This window comes from Tetrao urogallus, assembly GCF_951394365.1.
Source record: "Tetrao urogallus genome assembly, chromosome: Z".
Lineage (NCBI taxonomy): Eukaryota > Metazoa > Chordata > Aves > Galliformes > Phasianidae > Tetrao > Tetrao urogallus.
This window is the reverse complement of record NC_136816.1, coordinates 41,327,366-41,340,622: the sequence shown is the minus strand read 5'-3', so window position 1 is coordinate 41,340,622 and position 13,257 is coordinate 41,327,366.

Here is a 13,257-nt window from a genome sequence, read left to right as displayed (position 1 = left end):
AATTACAAGAGACACTACCAAGCCTCCAAATTGAAACTTACAGGCACTACAGCCATAAAAAATAATTTAGTCATGCTGTTATGCAAAGAGGGAATACTAGGTAGCTTCTTAGGAAATGACAGCAAATTATTATAACGTGTTGGTAATGGCAATAACTGCTGTTTTCATCCTCATGTATTCATACAATAGTATACTCTGTTAAGATGACATTTGATAATCTTGTAGATAGAAAATTCTATATTTTATGTACTGATACAGTATTCTCACACATTCTCATTTGGTGTGATTGTTTGAAACTTTCGATGGACTTATCATTTTCACAAGTAAAAGTATGTGGTAGCCGATCTCATATTATTAAGAAAATGTAATTGTCCCTTTTGTTAAAAGCACCTTCTGTAGCTTCCTCTGAAGATTTTTAATAACTCAGTAACACTTTTACAGGCATACTTGTGTTTCAAGAGGGCTGGCTTTTGCTTCGACATCCAAACAGAGCCAAAGACAAACTCTAAGTTTCGGGCCTCTCAATACTACAAAGATACTGAAGCCCTGGAGAATGTCTGGAGAAGAACAACAAACATGGGAAAGGGTCTGTAGCATAGGTCTTATGGGGAGCAGCTGAGGGTGCTGGAGTTGTTCAGCCTGGAGAAGAGAAGGCTCAGGGGAGACCCTATCGCCCTCTACAATGACCTGAAAGGAGGTTGCAGCAAAATAGAGGTCAGTCTCCCAGGAAGCAATGACAGGGTGAGAAGTAATGGACTTAAAATGAGCATGGGGAGATTCAGCTTGAATATTAGGAAAAATTTATTCTCAGAAAGAGTGGTGAGATATTTGAAAGGCCCAGCATAATAGTGGAATCACTGTACCTGGAGATTTTCAAGAAACCTGTACATGTGGCGGTGAGTGACATGGTTTAGTGGTTGTGGTGGTGATGTTTATACAGTTGGACTAGATGATGCAGAGGTCTTTTCCAACATTAATGATTCTATGAAAGAAGGTAAGGATCTAACTTTGATTGCTGAATTCCAACTCTACTCTTAGGAAATAATATCACCTGAAAAACAACGTCTGTGTGAGTGGGGTGCAATGGCTAAAGATCACATCAGGGCAGAGAAATGCTGAATTTGTCTTGCAGCATGGTCTGATATTGGCAGTGCTACAACTTAAGATAAAATACCTGTTTTTCTTCTCAGTCATTCTTGATCTGAACCTCAGTTGCTGTTACTTCAGATTTATAGTGAGCTGGCAGGATTGACCTTGTTAATTACTTTAGCTACAGCCATAGCATCACCTCATCTAGAGCAGGCTGAAATCCAGGACAGCAGCCAAGCAGTCTGTCTGTGCAAAAATAGCACTTTCAGAACTCTCTCCATATTGAGCTTTTTAGTGTACTTTACTGGTGATATTTTACATCATCCTCATCGACAGTCGTATTATTTTTGGATTTCATAGAATCTGGATAACGAGAATGCATTAATCAAATATCTTTATTCATTTTACTTCCACTGCTAGCTTCACATTACAGTTCTAGACTTTAAAAATATTGTGTTGAGCTAGAATATACTGCAGAAGAATAGCTATATTCAAAGCACAAGGAAGAGAAACCTGTAGCAGACTACCATTATCACAGCAAGGGTTTTTTGAGTGTTTTTTGTTTGTTTGTTTTTGCAATCCTTCTGTTGTCTTTATCACAAATTAAATTTGAGGCATATGATTTGGAACACATAGACATGTTTGTTCTGGAGTACCTATAACTTAGATGTAGAACAAAGATAAAAACAACCCAGTTCAGCATAACCTGTTCACTCATAGAATGGCCTGGGTTAACACATTAGTCAGTACTAATGGTTTAAAATGGAGAAAAAAGTAACAGTAAAGCTGAGTAATAAAATACAAGAAATTTTAAACACTTTACTAAATGTCTAGCTTGGGAACTCCCAGTTGTTTAAATTTACTTAAGTTTTACTGCTGTAATAAATTTAAAATGCATAGAGATGAATGAGTTAAAAAAACCACAAGGTCTAATGTCTCTGTCTATGTATTCCATATGTAGGGTATAAATTTGGGTCTGGTTACAGAAAATAACAAACTCGACTTTCAAAGCTTCACGTGGGGGCCAAAAAGTCAACAAGTGCTGTATGTATATTGGTGTATAGGGCCCAGGGCCACTGCAAGACACCATTTCCACCTAGTGGTGTTTGGAAAAGAATAGTTTGAGAGTTCATCAGAAGATGCTGCTCTCTGCATCAGATAAACTCTAATCCCATTTTAATCTCAAAGGGCTATATTAAACAAAAGCAGAAGGTCTGGATTTTAGAAGAGATTAGCCTTGACCTCGTAGAGATCAGACTGACTAAGTAATTAGGTGTACTTAAATTGCCACAAACCAGTTCTTCTAATGATGTATTCTGAGTGGCAAACACATGAACAAAGTAAAAATTCTATGTGCTGCAAAGCAAGAGACATCAGCCACTGCATGGCTAGGTTGTGTGGAAGCTCATACAGGAAGGTTCCCTCTCCATGTCAAATACTGGGTTAAAAACCTCCATATATTGCAAAGATTGGTATGAAATTTCTTTATGAATTTTTTTTTTTTTTTTTTTTAAGGATGAAGCTTGGCACATTTTATTCTAATGTTATCTATTCAAGTGTTATCTGTCTTCCTGCAGTCAGTGTAAATCTGACACTATATCATATGCTGTCAAATTCAACAGATATGGGAGTCGTGCAATTCTTCCTTTCCAGTTCAGCTTTCCACTGCCAGATGATCTGTTACTGTGTAAATATGACCTTAGTCATGTAACTTCAGCCTAATGGCTGGAGTAGCTTTTTGCTTTTCTTTCCTACAAACACTATTCACACCACTTTCTGGGCACACAGTATCAACTTCAAGTTTGTTAAATCCTCTGCTACTTGGGCTGTGATTTCCCCTTCGATACTGTCGTTCCTATTAGCCATTCCTTCTCTTTATCCATGTTCATGTCATCATCTGTATTACACATCTAGTTAGAATACTCATTTTATTTTTGTAAATACGTAGATTCATCTTAATAATCATGTCAGCCTCCCACAGAGAATGTTTTTTTCTGCAGGTAGCACAGGTAAATCTAAAATTAATTTGCTTCAGAACTTCAAACTTATCTTGAATTTTGGCAATTCTAATTTTATTCCTAAAAGAGAAGGCATAGCTTAATTGGCTGGCAGATCCCTGTTCTTGTCCTTGCATGTTCTCTGCTACTCTCAAAGACTTTTCTACGTATTTATTTGTTCAGTAAGGTCCCAGGCCCTTTGCTAGAGGATTAGGCGTAAAAAATTACTGGACTCTTTCCGTGTTCAAGTCCTTCAGTGTTGCTGACTTCAATAAGCAGACCCTTTCACTTACTGTGCTAAAGTTGTCTGTGCACATAGTCATAAAAATTTATTAACCAGTGTTAACAGTGACTGCAGCTTTGAGAATTGTATTATTTCCTACAAAGCAAGAGACAGAGAACAAAGGGTGACAAAGCTGGCCTGAAACAAAGTTTACTGTGGTAGCTGTGAACAGAATATTGTTTCCCATTTTTTTCATTGCATAGTTGATGAAGAAAAATAATTGTTTTCTCATCCTCCTGCTTCTGAAAACAATCACCTAAGGCAGATACTGTTTAATCTTCTCGTTGACCTGTCCTCTCACATCCTTGTTTGACCTCTTGCTCAACAGACTGAGGCCACTGCCTTGAGGTTTCATGTAGTGATCTTCTCCTGGATTGCTAGAAGCTGTATGAGCCTCAGTATGCTTGCTGTGAGTGGTGGGCTAAGAGTTATAGTTATAGCAGGAATCCAAATCTTCTGGTTCTTCTCTGAATCTTGTGGAAGCCCAGAAATCTACATGCTTTACTTATCATTCCAGGCGCCCTTTTCAGAATGATATTTCTTCCTCACACACAACTGTGTTTTTTCATGTTGAGCAGTGCCCTGGTTACTCTGTCCTCTGCCTGCCTTCCAAGTGGGTGGGATCTCTCTCTCTAGGCGCAAGCCCCATGCTCTGAACTCATGAACTCTTGCTGTTGCGAGTGGCTCTGCTGACTAAATGCCTACCAGCAGTGCAATGGACAGAGAGACTTCACAGGTTGAGGTTATCTGGATCAATGACTGTAGGAAAATGATGGGAAGGAAAAGCATTTTCTGTCTTTCTTGAGTGTCTTAGAAATATGAAAAGCAAGCAATGAATCTCCTACCCGTGATTTCCTACCAGATTCTTACTTGTTCTGGTAGACCTCCTCTGAAGTTATAATCTTGTTGAGATATGTTATTATGATAATAGTTGTCATGTTAGTGAAATAAGTATCAAAAGGAAATGAAGATATTATGACAGAAACAAGACCCAGGGCCTGAGATCATTCTTCACTGCATTTTTTGAATCAGGATAATCTGATCTCATCGATGATACTTCTGTTGTTATTTTTGCATTGATGGCTCTTTCTAACACAGAAACATAAGAAGAAAGCTGTGTCTTCTGGAATATGAAATACAGACAGACTGCTCTACAACCCACATGTGCTACATCATCAGGTTCTGCTCAGGTGCTGAAGTCTGTCTGCAACAAGTCATGGGCAGTAGAAATATCACCAGTGAATTCTTTAAGTTGCAGTGGAAATAAACAACAAAATCTTCTTTCTTACCAGCTCAATTTTGAAAATGGCAGAAGAGTTGCAGCAGGTTTAACGGGGTATTCTGCTATATGAGGCAGAAAATGGCAGTGGCTGGCATAGAGTTTTTGTGTAGGAAAAATGTGAGCAGTGCCTGGAACCTTTCTCTCTTGTCACTGAGGTACAGTTAAAGTATACATAAAGAGAAATATTTATATGGAAGAAGAATATCCTGGAACAGACTAGCATGCTTTACTGCAGGTAATCTGCTAATGAGCAGCACATAATTATTGCTGTTTGGGGGGTGAACAGGAATTTCCGTAGCTACTTTTCTTGGCTCAGAGATAACCCTGTTTCCACTGTAATCTCTGGGAATGGTGTCTTCCCTTTCTCCTCCCAGTGTTTAGCAAGAACCTCAGGAGAAGGTCTGAACTCTCTTTCAATCTATTCAGAGCTTCTTGATGCAAATGAAGAAAAATAGTCCCTACCACCAGCAATTAGGCTATCATTTTCAAAGTTCTCCTTTGCCTGTTTAGATCTTTTGCCTAAAAGCTGACTTAGCTAGGCTTGGAACAAGACATAGAGTTGGGAAATCCTTCTGGGAAAATTTTAAAAGTCACAGTAAAAATCACCAGGTATTATGTCTGTTTGTTTAAGGAAGATTGTTAGTGCTCTCATGAATGGCACAGTCCCCACCTGAGCTACATTGAATAAAGACAAGAAAGTAAAGAAAGCACTTCACTCTCCATCAAGAAGAGGAGGTTGTATAACTCCTCATTGCTGATCGCACAAATGCATTCAAAGAGGCCCGTATAACTCATTCATCCTCTCTCATGCACAGCTCAGCACAAACACGACACAGTGTTTCTAGAAGTGCCCTAGAAGTTGCTGCAGGTTAGTTGTCTGGGTGGCCAGGCTGAATTTTGAGCTGCCACCATCCCTCACCCGGCTCTAAATCTGTGCAGGCAGCAGTGATATGAAGTGCCTATTCTTTTGAAGGGAACACTCCATGATTTCATTGCTCTTTTCGCTGCCTTTTGCTCCATGCATGTGGGATGGGCAGGAGGTAGGGCAGAGCAAATGCTGCTGCAGCACTGCCAGTGCTGTGGTGCCATACTGTTTTGTGAAATTGTTAGCACTCTCTAGCTTGTGGCCTATTTTCCCTTCATTTAGAGCAATGCAACTGAAGATCATGAGTTCAGTAATACTGCAAGCAATGTTGCATATGAAGATGTTATTGCAGTTTATGTAGATGTACATTTACTGAGTGTTTTGCAGATCATTGGCATCAGAGTCATGGAGGTTTTGTCTTTTGAGTACCTACTGCTGTAGCTCTACCGCTTTCTAAGTGAGACAGATCCTTCTCCTTGCAGCAGTCACGCCTTGGATCTGCAGTGCAGACACCTCTCCTGTGGGAGGCATCGGTGCTATTAGCATTTCCATGCACTGCATGAATTAACATTACATTCTAGAAGAGCCTCTTAGAATAAAGAGAGAAAGCTTATAAAAAAGGAAATTGACTTTCATGATATATGCTATTTCCCTACTCAAAAATGGATGCTGATACGATGAAAAAGCTCTTATTCTTAAAGCAGCAAACTGTTTTCCACCTGAAAAAAAATATTAAAAAGAAAAAAAAAAAAAAAAGAAAACCTTTTTCTAAAAGACTTTTCTAAAAACTATCCTGTTATCTTATATGTGCAAGTCCTTTTCTTCACCATCTTTTCTGTTTGTTAATGGCCTGGCATAGTGTATGTTTAATAATTTAAGATTGAGCTAAAACTGGGGCTGGTCTACTTTCTTAGAATATCCTCTGGGAAAAAGCAGAAGAGAATGAGAGAAGCAATGATTTGCTTCCCACAGCTGTCTATGTAACTGCTTGCTTTCTCATAAAAGTGGCATCTTGTACTTTCACAGTTGAAGTAATGGAGAAATGTGGGACACTTAAAAGCATGAGCAAGTCCTGGGAGGCAGTTAGCACGGCAGCTTGGAACTCATCTCCCTTTATGTCAACCAGTTCTTTGTGGGGAACTTTTCTGACGAAAGCTCTCAAGGCTCAGCCTTTGACATACATCATCATCTGTTTCCTCAGTGTTTGATTAAAACTGCAACTAATTAGTCAATTGATGATAGACCTGCCCATACTTTTTTTGCAAGAAGAGGAATAACGCTGAAACTGGGTTAGTCTAGCTCTCATTTCTGTTCTGAGGGACCACAGGCTGCTGTATGTTTTGCCTGATTTCTGTAACATATTGATACCAAATGAAAATAGCATAGGCATTGTCACAAGTTGTTGCTTCCAGCTGATCTTTTCTCAGGCTGTCATCATCTCATCTAGGGAAACAAGAAATGACTCAAATCATTTTTTGATTTCTCAGCACCAGCCTTTGCCTCCCTGCTCCTACAGGCTGGCTCAGCAGAATTGACTGAACAAACTTCTAGCAGTACAAACAAGAAGCAAAGTGAAGGATGCAGGATGAAGAAGGTACCGCTAGCCTGATGAAGACCCTGTCTGCGTGTAAGTAATGAAAATCATTTTCCTTTTTGTAAGCATTCTCTTTTTATCCCAAGAAGCTCTGCTAGAATGTAATGCTAATTCATGCAGTGCATGGAAATAGTAATAGCTCTGATGCCTCTCACATGAGTAGCACATCTGCACTGCAGATCTAAGAGTACTGTTAGCAAGGCCTGGGCTAGTATTTCTGCTGCTCACATCTGAACACCAGGACAAGAAAAGAACAAGCTCTGATGTCCTAAACTGCCACAGCGAGCTGCAGGAGGACATTTTATCTGTAGATGAGACAGTTTGTAAAAGCAAACTTGTAACACTTTACAACCAACAACTGCTCTGAGGTCCTGAATCCCCCGTGAGCTCTATGTTCAGTGCAGAATGGTTTCGTGTCAGTGCCATCTGAAGAACAGCATCAGACCGGTACAACTCTTGAAGCCTCTACTGGAAACAGCACACACATATACATTTTCAAGACACCCAACCCTGCACTGTGCAAGACATAGGTAGAACCCAGTACAAGGGGATGGTCTTAGATAATGTAACTGCTATGGAGCAGTTTTAAGATAACTTCCAAAACTCCAATATTAAATGAATGGTGAAAAAACGCAGAGTCTTCATGCACTTTTTCTCCCCAGGTCACTTTCAGAAAAGCTACTTGCACACATGTGCATTGAAACACAAGCTCTTTGAAGAAATATAAATGAGAAAATTATTTGCAGGTATAAGGGTGATGTTCGTAGCCTGTGTCTCTCCTAAGTTTTCCAGTTTTCCAGATCACTGGCAGGAAAACTGTTTTGCAGTGCTGAGCAACTGAACTCAGAGGGCTGCGTTCTCCCTCACGAGCAGGCAACATAATGCTTTAAATCTTGCAAATTACTTTTTTATGATCATTGTTAATAAATAATGCTGCAGAAACATTGCAGGTGGCATACACAGCATCTGGGCTTTTAAACTATTATGAATGCTACACAGACTCCATCTCCTATATCTTATTCAGCACCTTAGGTTTGCCTGATGAAGCACCATTCTTTTTTGTTGCAGTCTTGTGCTGCACTTTCAAGCTTCAACCACTACAGCACAAAGGCAGAGAGGTTCATAGAGCCCAGCAGCTGTCTGGTACATAGAGGCAGCAGCTGAAGGAAAAGCTCACAGCAGCATTTCTCTAGAACACTCTCCCAGATTCTCTTAGTGCTCTAGGATTTAATCAGTGGTGCTTTTTTTCCTTCCTATTTAAAGGCCTCACTGGATTACTCTTCCATGAACTTATGCAGTGTCCCCTTATACCCATTAAAAACACCTCATTGAAGTGTGCTCAATAGTGTGGAAAAAAACTGCTGAGTGAAGCATCAGTTTTTTGTCTCCTCTTTCACTGCTTCCTTTGATAGCAACAAAATAGGGTCCTACCTGCCTCTTCACATTAGCCACAATGATATGGACCCTGCTGCGGTGTACCCACTTGTTTCTTTTTCTGGCTGAAGCACAGGATATGCCCCACTCCTTCCACAGCCAAGCAGGGAGAAAACTACTTTTTATCCAGTGAAAGGATAAAGTGGAATATGCTGGACAAAGTTGTACTAAGTACCTCCATTTTGTTTCAAAAGGACAAACTCCAGAAGCCAGAAGACAGTTCCTTTTCTGTAAAGCTTCAGCTAAACAGCGCCAGATGGGTTTGCAGTTCCTGAGGCGTAGCAAGGACGTGCTCTGTCCTCTTAGCCAGTAGAGGCCCTATGCTGCCTGCAGACTGCAGCAGTTCAGTCTGTACTATTGATCTTGAAGTGTCAGTTACCATGCTGGGACAAACCATTTTATCCCAGGGATATAAATAACAGCCTGAGCATATGGGGAGGAGAGTGCTCTTGATCTAGAACCAGCTTCTTCTTTACAAGTTTAATCACTAACATCTGGTCTAGCTCACTTTGACCTGCAGAACATCCTGGCACTTAAATGTTTTTCCTTCTTATGTTATCCTTCAGTCTCATTCAGCTTTGATCTTGTACTCTCACTTAGGGTAAAGGCTAGACTTGTGCTGATGCCTGCTAGAAAACATGCACCTTGGTTAACTTAGCTGTAGCACTAAGTTGCTTTGGGAAAAGGCAGAACAAAGTCGGCTTTGAGCTCAACGTTGTCATTCAGAAGTGTTTCTTTTTATTTATCAACTGCAGTTCAGGAAGCAACTGGGCTAGCAACGAAACCTGCCACTAGCACTCAGCTGCCCCACGGGGAGAGGAGCAGAGAGAATAAACAGGGCATGTGCAAGTCTACATCTGAGACTGCAAAATTTCAGGCACAAACTGCATAGTGCACTCCCTAGAAACATCAGAAGTACTTCACGTCTCATGCAAAAATATAGTTCAAATTTAAATGCTGACTCAACACATTGGCTGTGTTTTCTGACTGTGTGCATCTATTTGCTGCCTACTTCTAGCTTTGGATGCAACGTAACTTTCAGAGAGTGAGGTGGTTTTGCTGTTGATGTGCTGTTTGGCTTGGATCATTTGTAATTGGGTGAATGTATTTTTACAAGCACTCAATACACACTCCAGTTCCTGTTGAATAATCCATTTTTTTTTTGCATAGTACAACAGCTTACATTCCTAGGGAGATCTAAAAAAGTGCAGGAGGATGAAAATTTGGGAACAAGGTGAGAGAGAATGAAATAAAACTATATTTTATGCATCTTTAGATCTTAAGGCTTTGTTTAATGTTGCTGAGAAGATCACACTGTGTCAAATATGAGTTGAATAATCTTTGTAACAGCCTGAGCTAGATCTAGGTAATAAGCTTCTCAGCTTCTCAACTTGAGGGCATCTTTTGTTCATATCCCTGTTTTCAGGCCTAAAAGGCATAACAAGTTAGAATAAAACTGCATTTGAATAATTATTATGTATCTGACATTACACTTCATCTAATCCTTTAATGATAAAGGCAGTGAGAGTATGTTCCCCTGTCAAACAGCATTTCAAATGCTGCACAATTTCTATACATGCACAGACTGCCAGATGTGTCAGTCTCCTTTAGCTGGAGGATGGCAGTCTGTTTAGTCCTCAGCATGACCACAGGGTCTTTTCTTCCCATTGTTCTTTCCACTTGGTGGGTATGCATGCTCTGGGTAGGTTATGGGGACAGAAGCAGTGCCAATCCATAAATCCTTTCTGTGCTGCTCATTTCCTATCTTCATTTTGTTGGAGAAGTCTGAGTTGTGTCCAGAGAGTGTCCATCACAGGGATCTCTCTGGGTACAGAGAGAATAGCTCCTGCAGACATCAGGGTCCTTCAGTTGTTAGGAAGATTAGTGGATTCAGGGTGTTACCAATCCTGGGGAACTTATGTTGGACTAGATGACCTCCAGAGGTTCCTTCCAACCCTTCTGTCATTCTGTCAACCATTACGATTTACAAAGACCAGGTTTTCTCCTTTCCCTGGGCAGTCACACCTTTGACTCGGCGATAGCGGGATGTGGCAGATATCCAGTGTTTTACCACCACCCTGTGGGAACAACTGGGAAAGCTCTGAAGTAGGGAGCACTAGGGAATGCGTATTTGTACTCAGAAGATAATGGGGCTCATATATTTATAAGCTTGTTTCTCCAAAATGTGTGTGTGTGTGTGTGTGTGTGTGTGTGTGTGTGTGTGTGCAGCTTGTGCAGCTGCTGACTGGGGCTTTTTGTTTTTGCTTTTCTCCCTATTTTTCTTTGTTTTTAATGTGCTTATTCACATAAAATATAACAGGCCTTTAAAGTTTCACACAAGTCAACCAGATTTCAGAAAATTCCAGTTATTTGGCACTGAATTACAACCTGGAAGCCATGTGCACTTTTACTGCAAGTACAGTACTTTATTTTATCAGTGGCTTCAGCCTTTCTGTGTGACTGCTTACTTGGCCCAGTAAACAGTGAAAAACACTGATGAGCTCAGAGCACACAGCTCCCACAGCACTATGCCTGCACAAAGCCGTCCCTCTACTGAAGCACCTCTACTCAGATTGCAGGAGATGTACTGCCTTGCGACAGGCTGCACCAAAGACAGTCCACTGGTTTGTATGTAAAGCCTAGTAGCCTTGGTAGTAAAAACAATATATTAGCTAGATTTCTCCCAACTTCCTAAAGATACCCAACTAACCAGATGTTCTATCAGCATATGGAGACCATAAGAATGGCCTTGTCACATCAGATCAAAAGTCTATCTGAATTTCTGTTTGCAAGCGTAACCAATAGCATACGGCTCAAGAAAAATTTAAAAAGGAAGCATGTTGTGCTACTTTCCCAGCTTGCTCACTAATGTTTCACAGATTTGGGGCTTATGGACCTCTGAAGTTGTTGGAGCATATTGGCATTTCAGTTCTCTGTGCTTCAGTTTCTCTTCCTTATCATGAATAAACTTTTAATGTCCATTGCAATCTGAGGCAAGGAATTCATTAGATTGTATTCTGTTCACTTTGAAGCCATTATTTCCTACTTTCATTTGATGCTCTCTCTATTGCATTGTTGAAAGAGACATTTAATAAGCTCCTTTCCAGCCATAGATTAGTTTACAGATTTCTCTGATTAATTTTTTTTCTTCTTCCATCTCCTTTCATACTTTACAGAGCAAAGTGCTTTAGCAAAGTATTTTCCATGTGTTGAAATCATCATAGCTAGGATAAACTTTGCAATGCTCTTAGCTCTACCTTTTTTTTTTTTTTTTTTTTTTTTTTTTAAATTGAATTGGGATCAATACAGGCCAGACCAGAAATTTCATTAAGATTGTGATAGAATGGACAAACAGTGTGAAACGGATGGAATTAATTACTTTATGGAGAGACTTGCTGGCCTTAGAAAAATAACGAGGCACATGGTAGGAATCCAATGATCCAGATATTAAATCAGAATTGAAAGGAAGTTAAAAATGTGAAAAGTGCAGAAATGGCTTTAAACCTCAAATTTACAAGTATAAGAGAAACATAGAATACAGATAGGCATAGGCTTTTTATGTTGGCTTCTATGTTGAAATAGGAAGATAAAACATACAGGAGAGATTTCCTGGGATAAAATGGATATTAGAATCATAAAACCAGAGAACCACAGAATCATGGAATCAAAAATCATTAAGTTTGGAAAAGACCTCTAAACTCTCCACATTTCTTGAAAACCTCCAGAGACAGTGACTTCACCACTTCCCTGGGTAGCCTGCTCCAATGCTCAATCACTCTTCTGACAAGAAATTTATCCTAATGTTCAATCTGAATCTCCTTTGGCACAACTTAAGGCCATTATCTCTTGTCCTATCACTAGTCATCTGGTAACACAGACCCCTTTTCTATAATCTCCCTTCAGTGAGTTGTAGGGAGCGATATGAACTTCTCTAAACTTCCTCTTCTCAACAGAGCCCCATTTCCTCATCTGCTGCTCAAAAGGACTTCTGCTCCAGACCCTCCACCAGCTTTGTTTCTTTCCTTTGAACCTGCTCCAGCATCTCAATGTCTTTTTTGCAGTGAGTTCTAAAGGGAACACAGAACTCAAGGTGCAGCCTCACCAGTGCTGCTTAAAGAGGGGTGATCACTTCCTTACAATGGCTACACTATTTCTGGCACAAGCCAGACCCATCTTGGCCTTCTCGGCCACATGGGCACTCTGCTGGCTCAAGTTCAGCTGGCTGTCAGCTAACACCCTCAGGTCCTTTCCTCCATGCAGCTTTCCAGCCACTCTGCCTCAGGCCTGTGGCAATGCATGGGGTTGTTGTGAACAAAGTGCAGCACCCAGCACTTGCTCTTGTTAAAGCTCATACACTTGGCCTCACCTCAGAAATCCAGCCTGTCCAGATCCCTCTGTAGGGCCGTCCTAGCCTCAGGCAGACCAACACTTCTTCCCAGTTTGATGTGCCCGCAAACTTACTGAATGCTCTCAATCCCTTCACCCCGATCACCAATAGGGATATTAAACAGGACAGGCCTCACTGCTGATCTCTGGAAAACACTACTCATGATCAGTCTCCAGCTGGGTTTAACTTCATTCATCATCATTTTTGCATCCAGGAATCTAACAAGTTTTTTACCCAGAGAAGACTACACTTGTCCAAGGCATGGGCTGCCAGCTTCTCTGGGAGAATGCTCTGGGAGACAGTGTCCAAGACCTAGCTGAAGTCTT